Source organism: Protopterus annectens, chromosome 3.part0 (assembly GCF_019279795.1).
Source record: "Protopterus annectens isolate FY-2018-M chromosome 3.part0, PAN1.0, whole genome shotgun sequence".
Classification (NCBI taxonomy): Eukaryota; Metazoa; Chordata; order Ceratodontiformes; family Protopteridae; genus Protopterus; species Protopterus annectens.
The window spans coordinates 1,980,954,179-1,980,979,195 of record NC_056731.1 but is presented as its reverse complement, the minus strand read 5'-3'; positions in this window follow the sequence as shown (position 1 = coordinate 1,980,979,195).

The window sequence follows — 25,017 nt, the reverse complement described above, 5'->3', positions numbered from 1 at the left end:
AGGATACCGCTTTTTTTTATAATCTTTATAAGCCTTCAGAGCAGATAAGCACAGTTCATGCCTAATTTAACTCTGTGAAAGTAACTGTCTATATATACTCTTGGAGGGTGTATATCTCAGTAATAGTCATCCCTGGGAACACCCTGAATCTGGGAGAGTAAGTTGGGTGATGGGGGGAGTGGAGAACAAGCCACACCTCCTATATTTATTAAATTAAAATGTATTAAGAGAGGTTTGATGCCAAAATTTTTTTACACCTATGTCAGTAATGAACAAGAATAACAAAACATTCATATCTTTACAAAGAAAAAAAATTAAAAAGCAAAACACTTCACAATATTTTCTATCATATTATAATGTCATACATACCAATAAATGCATATGTAATATGTCATGTTATGTATACAAACAAGGAAAGAAAGAGAAATAACTATTGTGCCAGGTTCCTGAGGTTGTGACTGATTTTTGCTTTTCTTATGAATGAAAACAAGACGTGCTTTTGCCTGCTCTTCATCAGATATGCTGGGGCCTTTTAGTGTTTGCTTTCTCAGCACACATTATGCCAGAGCTTATTTAAACAATTTTATCTTGGTTTGAGATTTATTGATCTTTACTGTTAAAAAGAAGTGTGACTGAGAGTGATATAAAGGAATTATAGTATTTGACTGACTTTCAGAACTTGTACGGGGATAACAACTTTACTGTACTTACTTTAGTATTAAGTTGCATATTGCTTGTGTGATTTTTGTCACAGAAGTTTATTTAAGTTCTCTTTGAGTTCTGAGGTTACTTATTTTGGTTATTCTTTTCTTTTGCAGACGAACATGGATTCCTTAAATGAGTAGGCAATTAATGATTTGCTAAAGCACAAATATCTTGTACAGTGTAATAAATGCTATGCATATTTAAAGGTAACATCAGATAACACTGGTGATCTCTGTCCCTCATGTCAAAAGCTGGATGACTTGCTTGCTGTTATTATAACTAATTCTAGACATAATGATGATAGCACTTGTGCAATTGACATGGCCTGGAGAACTGTTGTTACATACATTTATTTATTAAACATTTGTTGACTGTGAAAGTCTGAATAGGACAGAGCCTATTTTCAGTGGAAGCCTGGGGAGAAATGCTCCAGATGCATGTCTTCAGAATGTAGGAGGGAACTGGAGTACCTAGAGGAAACCCATGTAAACAAATGGAGTACATGCAAACTCCACACAGAAGGCAGCCCAGCCAAGAACCGAACCGGAAACCTCTTGCTGTGAGGCGACAACATTATCCACTGCACCCCCAATTAATGACTGAATTGGTGAGATAAAAATGTTAACCAAGGTCAAATAGAACACATTTAGAAAATGATGTGTCTATCATTTGTAAAGCTCATTCAACCACTATAAAACAAGATGATGCCTCTGACAACTTTGGAATTCTGGATGCAAGTATTCAGTAATCTGAGGATTTGGAGTGTTTAGAAAGAAAAAAAAAAAATAAAACAAAAAAAAAGGAAAAAGTTCACAACAAATAAGGAGGAAAAGAAATTAATGTATGTAAAGTGAAGAAAATTCATAACAAAAAGGTCAATGCTTTGTTATGTAACACACAGATTACAGGGAATGATAACCATTTAGGACAATGCTTTGTTATGTAACACAGATTACAAGGAAAGATAACCTTTTAGGACAATGCTTTTTATGTAACACACATTTCAGGGAATGATAACCTTTTAGGAGAATGCTTTGTTATGTAACACACAGATTAGAGGGAAGGATAACCTTTTTGTACAATGCTTTGTTATGTAACACACAGATTACAGGGAATGATAACCTTTTAGGACAATGCTTTGTTATGTAACGCACAGATTACAGGGAATGATAACCTTTTAGGGCATTGTGTTATGTAACACACAGATTACAGGGAATGATAACCTTTTAGGACAATGCTTTTTATGTAACACACATTGAAGGGAATGATAACCTTTTAGGGAAATGCTTTGTTATGTAACACACATTGCAGGGAATGATAACCTTTTAGAACAATGCTTTGTTATGTAACACACATTGAAGGGAATGATAGGACAATGCTTTGTTAAGTAACGCACATTGCATGGAATGATAACCTTTTATGACAATGCTTTGTTATGTAACACACAGATTACAGGGAATGATAACCTTTTAGGACAATGCTTTGTTATGTAACACACAGACTACAGGGAATGATAACCTTTTAGGACAATGCTTTGTTATGTAACACAGATTACAGAGAATGATAACCTTTTAGGACAATGCTTTGGTATGACACACACAGATTACAGGGAATAATAACCTTTTAGTACAATGCTTTGTTATGTAACACACATTTCAGGGAATGATAACCTTTTAGGACAATGCTTTGTTATGCAACACACCATTTACAGGGAATTCTAACCTTAAAGGGCAATGCTTTGTTATGTGACAAAAAGATTACAGGGAATGATAACCATTTAGGACAATGCTTTTTTATGTAACACACAGACTGCAGGGAATGATAACCTTTTAGGACAATGCTTTGTTATGTAACACACAGATTACAGGGAATGATAACCTTTTAGGACAATGCTTTGTTATGTAACACACAGATTACAGGGAATGATAACCTTTTAGGACAATGCTTTGTTATGTAACACACAGATTACAGGTGATGATAACCTTTTAGTACAATGCTTTTTCATGTAATACACAGTTTACAGGAAAAATAACATTTTAGGACAATGCTTTGTTATGTAACACACAGATTACAAGGAATGATAACCTGTTAGGACAATGCTTTGTTATGTAACAGACAGATTACAGGGAATGATAACCTTTTTGTACAATGCTTTGTTATGTAACCCAGAGATTACAGGGAATGATAACCTTTTAGGACAATGCTTTGTTATGTAATGCACAGATTACAGGGAATGGTAACCTTTTAGGTCAATGCTCTATTATGTAACACACAGATTACAGGGGATGATAACCTTTTAGGACAATGCTTTGTTATGTAACACACAGATTATCGGGAATGATAACCTTTTAGTGCAATGCTTTGTTGTGTAACAGACCGATTACAGGGAATGAAAACCTTTTAGAAAATTGCTTTGTTATGTAACACACAGATTACAGGGAATGATAACCTTATAGGACAATGCTTTGTTATGTAACACACAGATTACAGGGAAAGGAAACATGTTAGGAAAATGCTTGTTATGTAACACACATTGCAGGGAATGATAACCTTTCAGGACAATGCTTTGTTATGTAACACACAGATTATAGGGAATTATGACCTTTTAGGACAATGCCTTGTTATGTAACACACAGATTACAGGGAATGATAACATTTTAGGACAATGTTATGTTATGTAACACATATTGCAGGGAATAATAACATTTTAGGACAAGGCTTTGTTATGTAACACACAGATTACAGGGAATGATAACCTTTTAGGACAATGCTTTGTTATGTAACACACAGATTACAGGGAATTATAATCTTTTAGGACAATGATTTGTTATGTAACACACAGATTACAGGGAATGATAACCTTTTAGGACAATGCTTTGTTATGTAACTCACAGATTACAGGGAGTGGTAACATTTTAGGACAATGCTTTGTTATGTAACAAACAGATTGCAGGGAATGATAACCTATTAGGACAATGCTTTGTTATGTAACACACAGATTACAAGGAATGATAACCTGTTAGGACAATGCTTTGTTATGTAACAGACAGATTACAGGGAATGATAACCTTTTAGGACAATGCATTGTTTTGTAACACAGAGATTACAGGGAATAATAATCTTTTAGGACAATGCTTTCTTATGTAATACATGAATTACAGGGAATGATAACCATTTACGACAATGCTTTGTTATGTAACACACAGATTACAGGGAATGATAACCTTTTAGGACAATGTTTTTTATGTAACAGACAGATTAGAGGGAAGGATAACCTTTTTGTACAATGCTTTGTTATGTAACACACAGATTACAGGGAATGATAACCTTTTAGGACAATGCTTTGTTATGTAACGCACAGATTACAGGGAATGATAACCTTTTTAGGACAATGCTCTATTATGTAACACACAGATTACAGGGGATGATAACATTTTAGGACAATGCATTGTTATGTAACACACAGATTACAGTGAATGATAACCTTTTAGGACAATGCTTTGTTATGTAGTACACAGATTACAGGGAATGATAACATTTTCGATCAATGCTTTGTTATGTAACACACAAATTACAGGGACTGACAACATTTTACGACAATGCTTTGTTATGTAACACACAGATTACAGGGAATGATAACCTTTTAGGACAATTTTTTTTATGTAACACACATTGAAGGGAATGATGACCTTTTAAGGAAATGCTTTGTTATGTATCACACAGATTACAGGGAATGATAACCTTTTAGAACAATGCTTTGTTATGTAACACACATTGAAGGGAATGATAACCTTTTAGGACAATGCTTTGTTAAGTAACACACATTGCATGGAATGATAATCTTTTATGACAATGCTTTTTTATGTAACACACAGATTACAGGGAATGATAACCTTTTAGGACAATGCTTTGTTATGTAACACACAGACTACAGGGAATGATAACCTTTTATGACAATGCTTTGTTATGTAACACACAGATTACAGAGAATGATAACGTTTTAGGACAATGCTTTGGTATGACACACACAGTTTACAGGGAATGATAACCTTTTTGGACAATGTTTTGTTATATAGCACACATTTCAGGGAATGATAACCTTTTAGGACAATGCTTTGTTATGTAACACACAGACTGCAGGGAATGATAACCTTTTAAGACAATGCTTTGTTGTGTAACACACAGATTACAGGGAATGGTAACCTTTTAGGACAATGCTTGGTTATGTTACACACAGATTACATGGAATGATAACATTTTAGGACAGTGCTTTGTTATGTAACACACAGATTACAGGAAATTATAACAATTTAGGAAAATGCATTGTTATGTAACACACAGATTACAGGGAATGATAACCATTTAGGACAATGCTTTGTTATGTAACACACAGAATACAGGGAATGATAACCATTTAGGTCAATGTATTGTTATGCAACACACAGATTACAGGTGATGATAACCTTTTAGGACAATGCTTTTTCATGTAATACACAGATTACAGGAAATAATAACATTTTAGGACAATGCTTTGTTATGTAACACACAGATTACTGGGAATGATAACCTTTTATCGCAATGCTTTGTTGTGTAACAAACAGATTACAAAGAATGATAATCTTTTACACAAGGCTTTGTTATGTAACTCACAGATTACAGGGAATGATAACCTTTTAGGACAATGCTTTGTTATGTAACACACAGTTTACTGGGAATGATAACCCTTTAGGACAATGCTTTGTTATGTAACAGAAAGAGTACAGGGAATGAGAACATTTTAGGACAATGTTTTGTTATGTAAAATGCATTGCAGGGAAGAATAACCTTTTAGGACAAGGCTTTGTTATGTAACACACAGAGTACCGGGAATGATAATCTTTTATGACAATGCCTTGGTATGTAACACACATATTACAGGGAATGATAACCTTTTAGGACAATGCTTTGTTATGTAACACACATATTACAAGGAATGATAATCTTTTAGGACAATGATTTGTTATGTAACACACAGATTACAGGGAATGATAACCTTTTAGGACAATGCTTTGTTATGTAACTCATATATTACAGGGAATGATAGCCTTTTAGGACAATGCTTTGTTATGTAACACACAGATTGCAGGGAATGATAACCTTTTAGGACAATGCTTTGTTATGTAACACACAGATTACAAGGAATGATAACCTGTTAGAACAATGCTTTGTTATGTAACACACAGATTACATGGAATGATAACCTTTTAGACAATGCTTTGTTTTGTAACACACAGATTACAAGGAATGATAACCTTTTAGGACAATGCTTTGTTATGTAACTCACAAATTACAGGGAATGATAACATTTTTGTACAATTCTTTGTTATGTAACACACAGATTATAGGGGATCATAACCTTTTAGGACAATGCTTTTTTATGTAACACAAAGATTACAGGGAATGATAACCTTTTAGGACAATGCTTTGTTATGTGACACACAGATTACAGGGCATGATAACCTTTTTGGTCAATGCTTTGTTATGTAACACACAAATTACAGGGAATGATAACCTTTTACGACAATGCTTTGTTATGTAGCACACAGATTACAGGGAATGCTAACCTTTTAGGACAATGCTTTTTTAAGTAACACACATTGAAGGGAATGAAAACCATTTAGGACAATGCTTTGTTAAGTAACACACATTGCAGGGAATGATAACCTTTTAGGACAATGCTTTATTATGTGAAACACAGACTACAGGGAATGATAACCTTTTAGGACAATGCTTTTTTATGTAACACACATTGAAGGGAATGAAAACCATTTAGGACAATGCTTTGTTATGTAACACACATTGCAGGGAATGATAACCTTTTAGGACAATGCTTTATTATGTGAAACACAGACTACAGGGAATGATAACCTATTAGGACAATACTTTGGTATGACACTCACAGATTACAGGGAATGATAACCTTTTAGTACAATGCTTTGTAATTTAACACACATTGCAGGAAATGATAACCATTTAGGACAATGCTTTGTTATGCAACACACCATTTACAGGGATCTCTAACCTTAAAGGGCAATGATTTGTTATGTGACAAAAAGATTACAAGGAATGTTAACCATTTAGGGCAATGCTTTGTTATATATCACACAGATTACAGTGAATGATAACCTCTTAGGAGAATGCTTTGTTATGTTACCCACAGATTACATGGAATGATAACATTTTAGGATAATTCTTTGTTATGTAACTCACAGATTACAAGAAATGATAAGAATTTGAGAAAATGCTTTGTTATGTAGCACACAGATTACAGGGAATGATTACCTTTTTGGCCAATGCTTTGTTATGTAACACATAGATTACAGGTGATGATAACCTTTTAGGACAATGCTTTTTCATGTAACACACATATTATAGGAAATAACATTTTAGGACAATGCTTTGTTATGTAACACACAGATTATTAGGAATGATAACCTTTTAGAGCAATGCTTTGTTATGTAACACACAGATTACAGGGAATGATAACCTTTTAGGACAATGCTTTGTTATGTAACACACAGATTACAGGGAATGATAACATTTTAGGACAATTCTTTGTTATGTAACACACAGATTCCAAGGAATGATAATCTTTTAAGACAATGCTTTGTTATGTAACCCACAGATTTCAGGGAATGATAACCTTTTACGACAATGCTTTGTTATGTAACACACAGATTACAGGGAATGATAACCTTTTAGGTCAATGCTTTGTTTTGTAACACACAGATTACAGGGAATGGCAACCTATTAGGACAATGCTTTGTTATGTAATGCACAGATTACCTGGAATGATAACATTTTAGGGCAATGCTTTGTTATGTAACACACAGATTGCAGGGAATGATAACCTTTTAGGACAATGCCTTGTTATGTAACACACAGATTACAGGGAATGATAACCTTTTAGGACAATGCTTTGTTACGTAACACACATTGCAGGGAATGATAACCTTTTAGGACAATGCTTTGTTATGTAACACGCAGATTGCAGGGAATGATAACCTTTTAGGACAATGCATTGTTATGTAACACACATTGCAGGGAATAATAACCTTTTAGGACAATGCTTTGTTATGCAACACCCCGTTTACTGGGAATGCTAACCTTTAAGGGCAATGCTTTGTTATGTGACACAACGATTACAGGGAATGATAAACATTTAGTACAATGCTTTGCTGTGTAACACACAGATTGAAGGGAGTGATAACCTTTTAGGACAATGCTTTGTTGTGTAACACAAAGATTACAGGGAATGATAACCTTTTAGGACAGTGCTTTGTTATGTTACACACAGATTACATGGAATGATAACATTTTAGGACAATGCTTTGTTATGTAACACACAGATTACAGGGAATGATAACCATTTAGTTCAATGCTTTGTTATGTAACACACAGATTACAGGAAATAATAACATTTTAGGACAATGCTTTGTTATGTAACACACAGATTACCGGGAATGATAACCTTTAAGAGCAATGCTTTGTTGTGTAACAGGGAATGATAACCTTTTAGGACAATGCTTTGGTATGTAACACACAGATTACATGGAATGATAACCTTTTAGGACAATGCTTTGTTATGTAACACACAGATTACAGGAAATGATAACCTTTTAGGACAATGCTTTTTTATGTAACACACAGATTACAGGGAATGATAACCTTTTAGGACAATGCTTTGTTATGTAACACACAAATTACAAGCAATGATAACCTTTTAGGACAATGCTTTGTTATGTAATGCACAGATTACAGGGAATGATAACCTTTTTGGACAATGCTTTGTTCCGTAACACACAGATTACAAGGAATGATAACCTTTACAACAATGCTTTGTTATGTAATACACAGATTACAGGGAATGATAACCTTTTAGGTTAATGCTTTGTTATGTAACACACAGATTACAGGGAATGATAACCTATTAGGACATTGCTTTGTTATGTAACACACAGATTACCGTGAATGATAACCTTTTAGGGCAATGCTTTGTTGTACAGCACACAGATTACAGGGAATGATAACCTTTTAGGACAATGCTTTGTTATGTAACACACAGATTGCATGGAATGATAACCTTTTTGGACAATGCTTTGTTATGTAACACACAGATCGCAGGGAATGATAACCTTTTAGGTTAATGCTTTGTTATGTAACACACAGATTACAAGGAATGATAGTCTTTTAGGACAATCCCCGGGATTCATGAATTTCGGCGTAAGGCCGGCGTAAGGCTTGCACCGGCCATGTGGTGTATATATGGAGTAGTCACGCCATATGCATGTTAATGAAGGCACACAGCCACCACAGCCACGTGCATAAGAAACGTGCGCGAGTGCATGGTGCGTTATGAAGTTGCGCATGGAGGCGGGTCAATGTCGGCTGTCAATGAGCAACCTAAACTGCTGAATATTATATTCCGCCTGCAATAGTAATCGCACCTATCAGTGTCCGTGGATACTGAAACATATGCAAAGCATGCAAGATAGTCCCTGCGAACAGAAAATGAAGAAGCAAACACAAATGCATGGTAGAGAATAACGGGTCCCTACCCTTGAACAAATTACATGAAAACCGTGTGCCCATAGTCCAACGTAGTGTTGATAGCTATACCATGTGGAAGTGAAACGTATCATATGTTAGTGCGCTGCCAGTAGGTACGTCCAGCCCAATGGAGAGGGTCACCAGCTGACCCATAATGTGAGGGAGGGTACATAGCTGTGCAGATGTGTCCATAACAAAATACACGAGGAGAAATGTAGATATATGTAGTGACCGTATGTCCGAGTCATATCCCACAAGGCATGTAATAGTCACATACAAAAGGTATGTCCGTATTTCACATACCAAATGTGATAGGAAATAGCATACGCATGTAAACGAAACAGAAGGAGCATATAAACAGCTATAAAAATAAGGACACATGTAGGCCAAAAGGAACAGTATGATCCATACCGTCGACTAAGATTACCACCTGTCCCACTTTGCGAGCGACAGTCCCTCTGTGGGCAGATGTGTCCTGACACAAACTTGTAAAAATGGCAAATGTCCAGAGATTATAGGAGATAGTTATTCCATAGACGTCATGTAATAGTTGCATTAAACATTTTTTACTGAACGTATATTACATAAATGTCATAAGAAACAGAATAAGACACCGAAATGCTACAAGAATAAGCTTAGATATAGGCAAGAATTGTAAGTTCTATCTGCCGAACTGACCATGGGTATGTGTCGGCCTGCAAAATATGCTGTGTTCACCGCAGATGTCACACTGTGGCCAATTGAAAAGGTAAAAACACAACCGTCGACTGTGGGGAGGCATTGTCGACAACAGTCAGATGTGTAAGGAAAAGCTTGGACATAGGAAAAGGTGCCATCCTACCAATGAGTGCAACAGGCTGGCAAAATCCGGAAGTCAGCGGTATAATCCGAACGTGTATGTGACACAGTCAAACGGGTAGTACCCGGGTATGCCAACCAAGTAATGAAAGTGAAGTATGGGCGTGTACCTATGTGCGTGAGGTATAGCATGTGGAAAGCAAACATGGCAGGGTAGTCCACAAAACCATAAAGGTACCTGACACATCTAGGGTAGTCAATGTGTTACTCCGGCCGTGTCATGGGCTAACAACCAAAGTAGTGCTCTATGGGGTGTGATGAATTTGCGTGTGAGGGGTGGGTGGTTAATGGTAAAATCCTCAAAGGTGATACTGTGTTGTATGCAGAAAAGGTGAACAGAAGGTGTATGAGGGGGCAGTGGGTGAAGTGGAAAGAAACACAACCACATGTAGAAACAGCTGCAAGACAAGCAGACAGGCCATAGTGTAGAACACAATCCCAGAAACATATGAATATGAAAATGTGCGATACAAATGTATAGATATGTCACAGTCACATACCCACAGATGGGTCCTGATAGAACTGGCCATAACAAACGCAACACACCTGGATGCATAATGGCCTACCCAGCATATCCTCCACACCACACAACCCACCTCCATACCAGAACGTCCACCAAATCCAGCCGTACTTGGTCCACTGGTTCATTGCAGACACAGCTGCACACAGTGACCCCTACGCATATGTAGTAGGTATTGTCACCCTAGGCAGTGCCAAGATTGCAAACCATGTTTCCCCTGCATGTAAAACCCCCTGCACATTTTCGTAAAGCCACAAATATCTTCGGTATCTGACTTGTTTTGGTCTTGTCCAATTTTTGGGATATCCCTCATGGGATAACCAACCTGGGAAAATAGTAGAATGGGTATGACGACATGATGTCCAATCCTGTAGATATCTGGACACAAGTCAGAACGTGCAGTGGAGGTCCATGACACTGTCCAGCCCTAAGTGGGCATACATAACCTACTACCCAGGATAAAACACCTTCCCTTGATGCACGTGTCCCGACACGAATAGGAGGGAGAATATAATGCACACATTCCCATAGTGGCATACGGCATGAGGGTGTGGAAGACACTGACGTAAACAGGTTAACCCTGCTCAAGTGGGAGGGACACTGACTGTGTGCAGGCATGACCGACCATACCTGTCAACCTGTTTGAGCAAGATATCTGGACAGAGCCATGAATACAAGTGAGACAAAGGTCCAAAAACAGGGACAATTTGTAAAGATAGCTCTTAGAAACATAGAAATATGATAGAATAACAGTTTGCACATTGGCATTAATGTCCGTAGTATGAAGTCTGAAACCCAACTGTCTGTCAGCACGTTCCGATTGCAGTCTTTAATGATGAGCTACTGCTGTGCCAGAACACAACAGCATATTACAGAGGTCCATACCATACCACTCAGCTGTCCAGATATTCGCAGAATGACCACAGGTTTGCCTCATATTGTTGTTGTGTGCCTCCAACAATCTGCACCAGTCTGGTAAATAGCTGAGGATTGACGTCACTAAATAACGAGAAATATCTTGAGTTTAAGACTCCACATCTTTCAGAAAAGTCATGCTAATGCAAAACCTAGTATTCTATCAACGTTCTAAGCTTGTAAGAGCAATAGTTAAAATGTGTCCCTATTTCTCCCCCCATCGTGTAGGTTTTGCGCAGATTTGATGCTCTAAGAGGTTGAGAGGTATGGTCCGTACATATTTACAGTAACAACCCTTCACATTTGTGTAATGTACAACTGCATACCTGTAGTCACTTCATATCCAAAATAATAATCCCCGTATGACTGAATACAGGTAATAGTCAAATGTGAATGGGAACACCCCTCACCGTGGAGTATGGACTTTAACAACCCCACCCATAATATGTACTGCCAACAGAATAAGCGGCTGACAGGTGCCCAAACACCTGTGTCTATAAACACAGGTAAAAATTCATAATAGGGAGAAACTCCCTGTCCATATGCTTCATCTGACATTTGAACTTGGCCAGGGAAGTTCTGTTCACCAGGCGGACAAACCTAAACCCAGATCACTACATGAACATCCTGACAATCAAAGACCTGTATGTGCCAGGACTATATGCCTTGGTGTTCTACATATCCTTGGAGTGATTAACAATGCAGCTGGGGTCCACAGCAGTAGGCAATAGGGAATGTGTAATATGTAGTACCACGTTTTCCCAGCAGGAGAATGGATGCCTGTGTTGTAGATGAAGCGGTGAGGCGTATGTTGATGTAGCTAAGTACTATGGGTATGCATATCAATGAGGCAGAACACCAATAGAATAGTGGTTCCGGCATCTGGCCAACGTGAATGCAGTCCTGGTTGACCTACGACCACTGCACATATAACTTTAAAGTGTAATGAATGTGTTCGTGCTGTACACACATTTAAATATGTAAAGGTGAACGTGTGTTTCGCATCAGTCCATAAACTGGAATACAGATATGTAACTGTTACAGTCAGAATTATGAAAGGCCACATAAGCACAAATATCTATTAAACATATGTAACCCACAATAAGGATATGCAAGTGTGCCTGTGCGTGTGTAATCTGCTCACAGCATAGCAAATGAATGCTGTTTTCTCCATGTTATATATACATGGCTCATACCTGTTAACCCCGTAAAGTACGAAACCGGGCAAAGCCATGAAAACAACTGGTACAAATAAGGACAATCCCTAGATATTGCCCTAACAAACATAGAAAGTGGATAGAATAACAGGTGTGTCACTAGCATGGATTCTCTGAAGGGTATGAAGTTGTAACCTGAAATGCTTGTCATTATTTACCAATGTCAGTCTTTAATGATATGCCACTAAATTGCCAGATAGACACAAGGTTATGAAAAACGGACCAAAGATAAGAGGCAAACAGCTGTACATTCAATGAAAATCTGTACAGTTGAAAGGTATGATATGGATATATATATATATATATATATATATATATATATATATATATATATATACACACACACATATATCCACAGACTTAAACCAAAGCAAATTATGAAATGAGGAATGTACAGACATATGTATATATGTACATATATATATATATATATATATATATATATATATATATATATCTATACACACACGATACATGAATAGATATATACACAACAAACATATGTCCCTGTACATATAACACATGTACATAAATAGGTCATGGTATAGCTATTATGGATAGACAGACAGACATGCATGAAAGGTGAATACACTGCTGCTTTCGAAACCATTGCCCAGAAAGTACCAGTGTGACAGGGCCTGCAAGCTCTACATGTTAAACATGAATATAGGTGCCTTTTGCAGGACCCCAAAAGTTGATCCTATACGAAGTGCAAACCATCATCGATGCAAAAGAAGTCACAGCTGCAACTACGATATAGCTGTACATGCAACAGTAGCAGGTGTAAGGGTAATAACACATGGGTTGATAGAATGTATGACGTACGACCTGATATCCAGAGAGTGGGGAGTGCTTAGAAGTGTCTTCACACTTTATTATCGCTCACATTAAACATGTCTAATGGGTACTGTGGAGGGGTGTCAGGTATGGAAATCATGGGTATGCAGAAATGGGCCTAGGTGTTGGTTGGCACAGATCTATAAGGTACGCCCCATGGGAGTGATCAATATACCTATGTGGGTATAGCACACGCCTATATTCTCCAAAAAGGTGCAACCCATCTACTGGATATTGTGTAAACCACTGGGGGAAGATGTAGGGACCTATATCAGTGTCATGTAGGCGATCAACATGGATGGACATGCGTAAGACCAAGATGGTAACCATACCTGCCAAACTTTCAGAATAAGACAGCTGGACTAAGGCATAGTACATGAAATACAAGTAGGGACTATATTAAATATACCCCAGACAAACTCAGAATGTTGATAGAATAATGGCGTAGTCAGGAATATGAATGTTATGAGGGTTAGTAATCATGAAATAGAAATGTCAGTCATTATTACCTAACCTCACAGTCCATCATGCCTTGCCAGCAATCTACCACAAAGGCACATTATTATGACCAATGTAACAAAATCATAGGTCAAACCTTGGGGTGTTTACCCATAATGTGTACAGGTGGGAGGTAAGAAGGTAACCCATCCTAAATAAATGTACAGAACTAGTGATACTAAGTGGACAGGTGAGAAGAAAGACGTCAGGACAAATGACAAAACATGTACAAGTCAAAAGCATGTACTTCGACAAATGTGAATGACAACGTATGTCCTGTGAAAGTCAATGTGGAAGGTTAATAGACTCAAAAGACATGTGTCCCTCAGGGTGTCCTGCAGTGTCACCGATACATTGTCCAGTCCCCCATACTCATACGTGAGCTCTGCCACTGACAGAAAGCGCAAATACCGGCGTACACATAAGGTACATGATAGAATAATTAGTGTGGATAAGCACCTTGTTGGCCTGTGTGGGGAATACAACCCTCTGGGTGGGTGTGTTCTGCAATAGGAATGTAATGGCATCTGGCCTGTGATGGCGCCATATATTGTGCGTATTGGTGTACGAAAATTGATATCCTGTATCAGAAACATACCTCGCAACTGTACAGATTCTCGCAGAATGAGCAGATGTTTGCCTCATATGTTTGGTGTGTTCCTCTTACAATCTGTACCTGTCTGGCAAATACCTGAGAACTGAAGTCATTAAATAATGACAAACATTTGAGTTTAAGACACCAAATCCTTCAGAAAAGTCATACTAATGCAAAACCTATTATACTGTCAACTATCTACGTTTGTAAGAGCAATATTTAAAATCTGCCCCTATTTGTCCCCCCATCATATTAGGCTTTGTACAGATGTTTTGCTCTAGGAGGTTGAGAGGTATGATCAGAAACAGATACATGTCTGAGGAAACAGCATTATCGACTGCAAGATAACTCAGAAGGTATGAAAAGCGCTGCAGTAGGAAGTTCAGTATTGGCCGCAGGTATGTGCTGACATGTCAAATGTCACAGCAGTCTACATGAAGTACCTATAGGGCTGTCACCTTTACCAATGATGACAGTGGGACATACCCACAGCCATGCATGCACCACAAATAGACATAGCACACAGCAAAGCCTAGGCCATGATGCACGAAGCCTCCGGTGTGTATGAGTTGAGTGAGAGTACAGCAAGAAAAGATGACTGCCAGGCTATTCAGCAAACACCCATAGGGGTGTGCAAGACCGCCCATAACACGAACATTGTACGGACAATGTTGGGATTTGCAACATACCCCATTTGTATGTGAAAGCTATGCAAATGATGTAAATACGCGATACATGAAACAGTAAGCTGTCCGTGCAAGAGCAGATTTATGTGCAGAAATGTACCCGGATGTTAGGCAACTAACATTCTGCATGTTGCTAAACAGAGCAATGACAGCTGCAAATACAGTATGAATACAGTCAAAGAAGCATGCCAATGTCCAAATCCAAGGCCAGTGGCATCATTGTCCATTGGATATCAATAAAACAGTAGTTGTCCTCCCCCGATCTCGGGTGTGGAAGCATAGCGCAGTGCCACGAGAACGCGCTGCACTTCAAAACAAGTCAAATATGTATAATATACATACAAAATGTAGGTTTAGTTAGATGTTAGTACGCCATGCAGATGAATGGCAAGCTGGAGACAACATGGCTACTGCGTACTGGTTGTTATGTGTGGAAGCGCTCTGTCAGAGATGTAACGAAGCATTTGTAGGCAATCTGATGCAAGTGAGGCTGAGGGTAGTGGATCACAACATGTCATGCCATATGGGCCAAGCCTCTACAGTGTAGTGTAGGATAAGGGGACGATTAGAGTAGAAGATAGGTGACAACATGAGTGTGTATCTATAAAACACTGTAATCTCACCGGAGCAGTGTCACATGTTTGCTGTCAGTACTCAGTGGAAGAGGCGTGTTATGAGCTATCCTAGGAAAAGTCAGGAGACTGACGGTGTACGCCATGGATACCACCGATGTGACCTGTAAACCTGCCCACAGTGTGTTCACGCCCGTGCGTGCCAGTAAGCCCGAGTAAGCATGTGTGCGTGCATGTTAGCCCGTGTGCACGTGTGGAAGAACGAGTAAGCTAGTGCACGAATGGTGAAGCCCGTGTAATGTCGTGTATGCCAGTGTATGTGTTTGTAAGCATGTATACATGTGTTCTACACACATCACACATATACTGCACACTCAGACACACATGCTGCCAATACTACACACATCAGTGAAATGGCACATGGATGGAGAATACATCATCAGAATTAACAGTGCTGTAAACTATGCTACATTGATGGTCATAGCTGCAATGCATCATGCCTGCTGATATACACCTGGAAGTAAAACACTTTGTGTTAACAGCATGTTAACATCAATACAGTGGAATAAAGCCACCATGTGCATCAGCAGCAGGTTAGTCTGATCCTGCATCAATGTTACACATCACAGGTGGTGGCACATGTGACATCATATGCACAGGGTGTGGTGCTACATTTCCAGAGCTGTCATTGAGCCTTCCAATGTATACATAGGTGTGTGTGTGTGTGTGTGTGTGTGTGTGTGAGGGACAACGGTTATTGCATGGCCCAATGGTGTTGCAATGGGTTTGTGTATGTGATAGCCCTAGCTGTTTGTGGTAAGTATGTGTGTCTGCATATACACAGGTACAGCATGTATCAGCCATATATAGGAGGTTGTGGGACAGTCACAGACCGTACCTGCCAGGCTGTAGAGATCGCCATTACTAGCCATGGACACCCCTCCATGCATCCAGCACAACCCAGTCCTGCACCTGTTAATGTATACATATACAGTCCTGGGATCTGTACAACAACCTGTGGATAAACGTAAGTCTGTAATGTTAACCTGAGTTGCATAGAATTGTCAGTTACTACATAAGGATATGAGCCATACTCACCCTCCAATGTAATAACCACTGCTGACTGTTGCTGAGATGTACATACAACCATTCAAAGGTGCTGTACTAACATTGTTTACAATGCCCGTGTAATACCCAGCAACACAATAACCGGTCACTACACAAGTATAACCCATGATCACTAAAGCACACAGTATGTGCACTATCACAGAGCCATAGCAGATGTACATACTTCCAAGGTGATCACGTACAGATAATGCAGCACATTCAAGAGTGATAATCCCAACATACATATCTATATACAATATATAATCTATCTATCTATATATATATATATATATATATATATATATATATATATATATATATATATATATATATATATATATATATATATATATATATATATATATATATATATATATATATATATATATATATATATATATATATACATACATACACACACACACACACACACACACACACACATACACACACACACACACACACACACACACACACACACACACACACACACACACACACACACACACACACACACACACACACACACACACAAAACACATGTGGCAGAGTTGGGAGCAGAACACAAACATAACCACTGTACCACACGACAGCATTACGCAGTTACAGAATGCGCTACCGGATTAGTAGATCACAGGATTCATACAGGCATATGTCTAGCCTGCAGACAGTAGCATCAAAGGCAAAGACGCCGCACGGATGTTATGGAGAGTGAATACTGTAAAAGCAATGTATTGTTGTCATGCAGCTGGAAACACACAAACACACACTTGGCAGGGCTGGGAGTCGAACATACACCTAACTACCCTATCACACTACAGCATGACGCATTTACAGAACGTGCTACCGAGATTACTAAACACAGCAGTCCCAGAGGCATACATCTAGGCGTGTTTCATCATCCGCAAAGGCAAAGATGTCAGTAGGAAATATCTGTGGTGTGAGGCATCTAAAAGCAAGACTGAGTCCCCAGGCGGATGGGAGCATGCGCGCGCGCACACACACACACACACACACACACACACACACACACACACACACACACACACACACACGCACACACACGCACACACACACACACACTTGGCAGTGCTTGGAGTCGAACATACACCTAACTACCCTATCACACTATAGCATGACGGATTTACAGAAGGCGCTACCAAGATTACTAAACACAGCAGTCCCAGAGGCATACATCTAGGTGCGTGTCATCATCCGCAAAGGCAAAGATGTTGTTAGGAAATATCTGTGGTGTGAGGCATCTAAAAGCAAGACTGAGTTCCCAGGTGGATGGGAGCATGCGCGTGCGCGCGCACACACACACACACACACACACACACACACACACACACACACACACACACACACACACACTTGGCAGGGCTGGGAGTCGAACATACACCTAACTACCCTATCACACTGCTGTAGCATGATGCCTTTACAGAACATGCTACCGAGATTACAAAACACAGCAGTCCCAGAGGCATACATCTAGGCTTGTGTCATCATCTGCAAAGGCAAAGATGTCGGTAGGAAATATCTGCGGTGTGAGGCATCTAAAAGCAAGACTGAGTCCCCAGGCGGGCGGGAGCATGCGTGCACACACACACACACACACACACACACACACACACACACACACACACACACACACACTTGGCAGGGCTGGGAGTCGAACATACACCTAACTACCCTATCACACTACAGCATGACGCATTTACAGAACGCGCTACCAAGATTACTAAACACAGCAGTCCCAGAGGCATACATCTAGGCATGTGTCATCATCCACAAAGGCAAAGACGTTGGTAGGAAATATCTGTGGTGTGAGGCATCTAAAAGCAAGACTGAGTCCCCAGGCAGACGGGAGCATGCACACGCACACACACACACTTGGCAGGGCTGGGAGTCGAACATACACCTAACTACCCTATCACACTACAGCATGACGTATTTATAGAATGCGCTACCATGATTACTAAACACAGCAGCCCCAGAGGCATATTTCTAGGTGCGTGTCATCATCCGCAAAGACAAGGACACTGACAGAGATTGTATAGAGAGTGATCAGTCTGAAAGCATACAGACATATTACTGTCCCACGGTAGACGTAGACAAACACACGGCAGTGGTGTGATCGGGGCAACGTAAGATTTACAGAGCACTACAACAACAAGACATAGACACGGGACGTGCCACAGACAGTACACCCTTCAAGATAGTCGACCAGTGTGTACTCGGTAGGCATCCATTGTGACGTTGAAAATGGACATCTGTTGCCTGGATGACCACCATGGCTATACAGGATGTCAATGGCCATGCCCATGCACAGAGGGACATCACCAACACAAGGTGTCATTGGCCATGGCCACACACTTAGTAATACATGTCCGTTCGGACTGTACTGTGTGTGGATCTACACAACGGCGTACTGGGCATGCTCACACACTTAGCAGTTGCAAAGGACTGTCTTGCATGCAGACGGAGTCTCAACACGCAAGGGCTCAGTTTGGACTATCATGTGTGTCCATCTACACAACAGCATACTGGGCATGCTCACACACTTAGCAGTTGCAACGGGCCGTCTTGCATGCAGATGGAGTCTAAACACGGAAGTGCACAGTAAGGTATAACTGTCCTCATGCACAGGGTGGGCCATCCTGCATGCAGACAGAGTCTAAACATGGAAGGGCATAGTAAGGTATAACTGTCCCCACGCACTGGATGGGCCATCCTACATGCAGACAGACTAGACATGGAAGGGCACAGTAAGGTATAACTGTCCCCATGCACAGGGCGGTCACACACATGCAGTGACCAGTACACTCAGCTGCCATCACAGCTGTCACAGGGGCAGATCACAGACAGACACACTGCAGTCTACACTGTAGCCCTCGAGACATCACCATGTTGTTGCTGCAGCAATACACAGCCATTCATTACCAGAACACCATGTGACACAGGACCAGTGGACTGTACAGAGGTCTCCAACAACTGTGCAGAGTACACATGTACTGACAGGGTTCCAACAGGTGTTATGCATTGCAATGATACCACTATACATAACCAGGTCAGCTCAAGACATACCAGGGGCCCCGGGTCTTACACAGCTGTGACAGATGAGTGTTGCTGTACACCAACGAACACACGTGTTTGGATATGTCATACATGTGATTGTAGTGGATGTGTGCATGGACCACACACACAACACATATTTGCATAGCTTAGCCTTTGCTGTCCCCCATGCAGAACAGTGGCCTAAGTAATCATGCGCACGCAAATGGAAGGTGGGTCCATGTCTGTTGAATGATCACAGTACAGGAGGTGGCAATGTTGACCGAGGACACATTCCCCTGTCGTAGTCACCCATGACACCCATGATATCATACCACAGTCCATGTGTTATGTATGTCAACACACATGTCCACCAATAGCAATGCATACAAATATGGCTACAGGAGACACATATAGGACCAACACACATGTACAATCTAAACTGTGCATGCAGCAACCATGCATGTGCAATGGCCAATGTCCGTAACACAGCTGTGCCTAACTACAACATGCAGTCGCAATGCAGCCCCATCACTGACACCTGTATACCTGTATATGGTGACATACAGACAGTACGGTTGGTTGTACATCACGTATGGAGGGATGTGTGTACATAAAGTGGTGATCCACCTGTGTAGATGTATGTGTGCTGGGGATGGCTCACAGGTGTGTCACACGCCATCCTACCATGCCATGTGCAAACAGTACACTATGTCACTGTTACTTGACGGTGATAACATAACGCATACACAGCGGTCAGGTGTTACCAACTGTATGTCACGTGACACCTGTAACACTGACATCCTCCCGTGTGCATATAGCCACACAATTGCCAGATATAGCGTTGGTACACATAATGCTGACATTACCGCTGCATGTCTATCAAACGGCTCATCATATGGCAGGTATATCATTCCCAGCACTGCCATGTGTGTCCGCTTGTGTGACCACACATGCCACATATGGTGGGACTACGTCCCAGTTGTTACACATCCCTGTACACCGTTGTAGTGATCTGTACATGCTGCAGTGTGGAAAGCATGACGTCGGCAGGTGTGGTGCATCACACACATCGGCTATCCGTGCACACATATCTGCTCACCACAGTGTGTGTGTGTATGTATGTATGTATGTATGGCTGTCTGGTGCTTGGTGTGAGGGTATAAGCTACCATACAGTGGAAACAGGATCACTAACCCCTCATGGTGACTAACCCCTCATGGTGATGCAGTCTACTACCCTGTTGATGCCATCGGTCCCAGCCGTACTGGCTACCTGTGCATGTTCCTTCTCTGTGCCACGTCGTGTGGGTGCAAAGTACTGCGAGGGTGATGACCACATAGGCAAGGGTCCACACCTCAACACTATGGGGTGTGCATTATAGTGCTGTAGACCGCGTGAATGTGGCCATGTTCCTGTACTGTGACAGGGTATTACTGCTACACAGTGTGGCCTCATGCTATCAAGTGGCCTCTAACGTCATCATTGGCCAGACTGCTGTGTACAACCCGTGCACCATGTCAACATATCTGTAATGTTTCCCGGTATGTATGTCACGTCTCTGCCCTCTGTAGCCTGTTCAACTGACCACATGCTTCAGGTGCAGTATATGTGCGGACATCTGTGTCATGTTCGACTTTCCAACAGTCAGGTTGAGGGTACGTTTAGCATGCTGATATTGCCATACGTGCCTGTGAGTACTCCACAGTTGCACATGGGGGACTGCAAACACTGCTACCTGTAGGCACATGCCAGTACACCATAGGAGGGAACCAGGGCATCATTACCAACATGCTGTTACTGTTGTAACCGAGACACATAGTGTGAACATATCACAATGCATGCTGCACCTGGACTACATGGTATGAATGGTGCATGTCGACAGTACACCACTGATGTCACATACACATCTCTCAGTATTCACACACAACCAATTCAACATACACATCCCTCAATATGCATACACAAGTAATGTTAGATACACCTCTCACTATTCTTTTCACCCTGTGCATCAGACCATTTGAGCATATCCCTGCACCGATGGTGTGGATGACAGGGATGCGGCACAGGCTTCATCATATGCATAGGGTGATACTGTTTGCCAGGGGCATAGGCTGCACCAATGGATGACATCATATGTGTGGGTAAGAGCCGGTGATCTGAATGGACATGTCTGTTCCGTATGCATGTGGGTGTTGTGGAGCCCTACAGTTGTGTTTGCTGTGTGCGTGTATGTGTGCACACAGTTCTGTCATTTGTAAAGCCTACACAAGGGTATTATGGACAGCTCCAGATTGTACAGACCAGGTTGTACAGCTCACTGTGACCAGACACAGCCACGTGTCCTGTGCCTGCCAGGGGTTGAGTGGGCACTACCAGGCAGAAGTACAGAATGTCTACTGTCCGATGACACATGGCCACTGGAACTGTGTCCCTACTGGGAATGTCCAGGGCCACATCCACGTGGCCTGCTGTGACCTGGTGTGGACAGCACAGCACCAGCTGCACTGTTACTGCTACCGGCACTATGGGAGCGGCCATGTGAGGTGGCACGCTCACGTTGACCTGCACTAGGTGGTGTAGCTGGCCTACATCCATGTGACCTACGCCTCACCCCTAGCAGTTGTTCCAGCACAGACAGCTCACGCTCGCAGATTGCCATGCCACGGTCGAGGATTCTGACCATGTCACTCAATCGCCTGTCCAGAACATCAGCACGCTGCTGTTGAGCACCTGCCAATGCCTGGATGTTGTTGTTTAGGGTACGGATAGCAGCCCTCTGCAGCCTCTGCCCTTCTCTGTTCTGCCATTTGGCACGTGCTTGTGCCACCATTACAGTCTGGAACATGCGTCTGGTGATTCCAGCTGCTGCGCTATGTCCTGCAGGTGCATGTCTGCCAGAGGTCCTCTTACGAGCAGCATCAGTCACATGGCTGTGTGGCAAATCTGCAGTCAGTATACTGCCACCATGGTGTGGAGAATCACCTTCTATAGCCACCACATGTTCCTGTTCAACGCTAACAGACACTGACTATCCTTCCTCTATGGCCACTTTAGATGCGGTATGTGTTGGCAGCTGAACTGTGTGCGGGGAAGAGGGGGACATAGCTGGGATGGCAACCGTTGGCACATATTCAGCCCCTGACATCCCTGCCTGTACCACGTGCATATGTTCATCATTGCTAGCATCTGTGGGGACACTATCAGATGGACCGCAGGAGGGTAACGCACCTACATCACCTGTGAATGCAAAGAAAGACTCTAAATTACAATAGACACACACACACTGACACACACACACACTGACACACACACACACACTGACACACACACACACACACACACACACACACACACACACACACACACACACACACACACACACACACACACACACACACACACACACACACACACACTGACACACACACACACACACACACACACACACACACACACACACACACACACACACACACACACACACACTGACACACCATGCATGTGATATGACAAATGGCATGCAGCATGCTTGTGATACAGCTCACAGCATGCAGCTCAGACATCAATAGTGTTTGTAAGCATACCCCCTGGAATGCACACTACAGCAGGCAGGTGTCATATCATTATCCATGCAATTCACACGATCATGGTAGTATGCATGCATCCCCATGATAAACCATGTGGACCAGAACAGGATAACAGTACACATGGCTGACGTGACCTTGACATGTAATCTGCTGATGTGTGCATTAACATGCATGCATGCCTGACACAATGGTGTCCTGACACATGTACAGCATTGTACTGGGTATCACATTGTGGTGTTGTCCATATGCCCTACAGATAGAATGCATGTTGAGCAAATGTGCATGGGCATGGTAGGGGACTGTGAGCCATCTACATTGCTGTACAGTGTGATGCACAGACACTGTGCCATTGCATGGCATCATGAGGTGTCTATATTGCTAAACAGTGCATGTTATGTATGCACTGCATATCCAGAACTGCATGCATACCCATGACATACCTGTAGATTGTGACCTACGATGCTGAGGTGTATACACACCAAACCATGCTGTGTCATGTGACAGGTCACTAGATGACATACAGATGACACCCCTGCACGATGACTACAGAGTGTTAGCTGCCTGGCAACCATGTCCACACATAGCGGACCTGTCATGTCACCATTTCACACATGACATTGATGCACCACACACACAAGGTGCACAGCTAACAGTGATGTCCTACGGCAGCAGGGGAAAAGTACAGTATCTGTGGCCTGGTGTCACTTTCAGTGGAATCTGTAAAGGTGACTACTGTCATGCTATGACACAGACGTCATGTTCAACACATCTTATGAGGTACACATCACTGACACCTCCACTAGCTGTGCACAGGCATTTAGGATGTGCAGCATACCACATCACCTGTACAATCAGTCTAGGACGGCTGTAATTAGACCATGTGTGGACAAAGTGGGACAGGGTGTATCCACATCCCATCTTCTGTGTGGCTACGTGTCTCTGACCATCCCCCATGGCCATGTGTGCATGTGTTGGTCATGTATGTGATGGCCATATATCACACATGTCTGTGTTGTCCCATATGACATACACCCATAGATGTTGGATATGTCACCATCCACAGGACTATGCAGACAACCGGTGTATGTGTGGTATGTGGGGTACGGGTTATGGGAAATTGTGACAATATTGCAACCAAAGCTAAAATTGGTCTCCAAGGGGCCCCTTGGGGTTCCGGGATTTTTTGGAAAACCATTTTTTACAATTTTTTTTGTTGAAACCCCATTTGCCCCCCAAGGGGCCCCTTAAAAAAAAACACCCCCAATTTTTTTTGG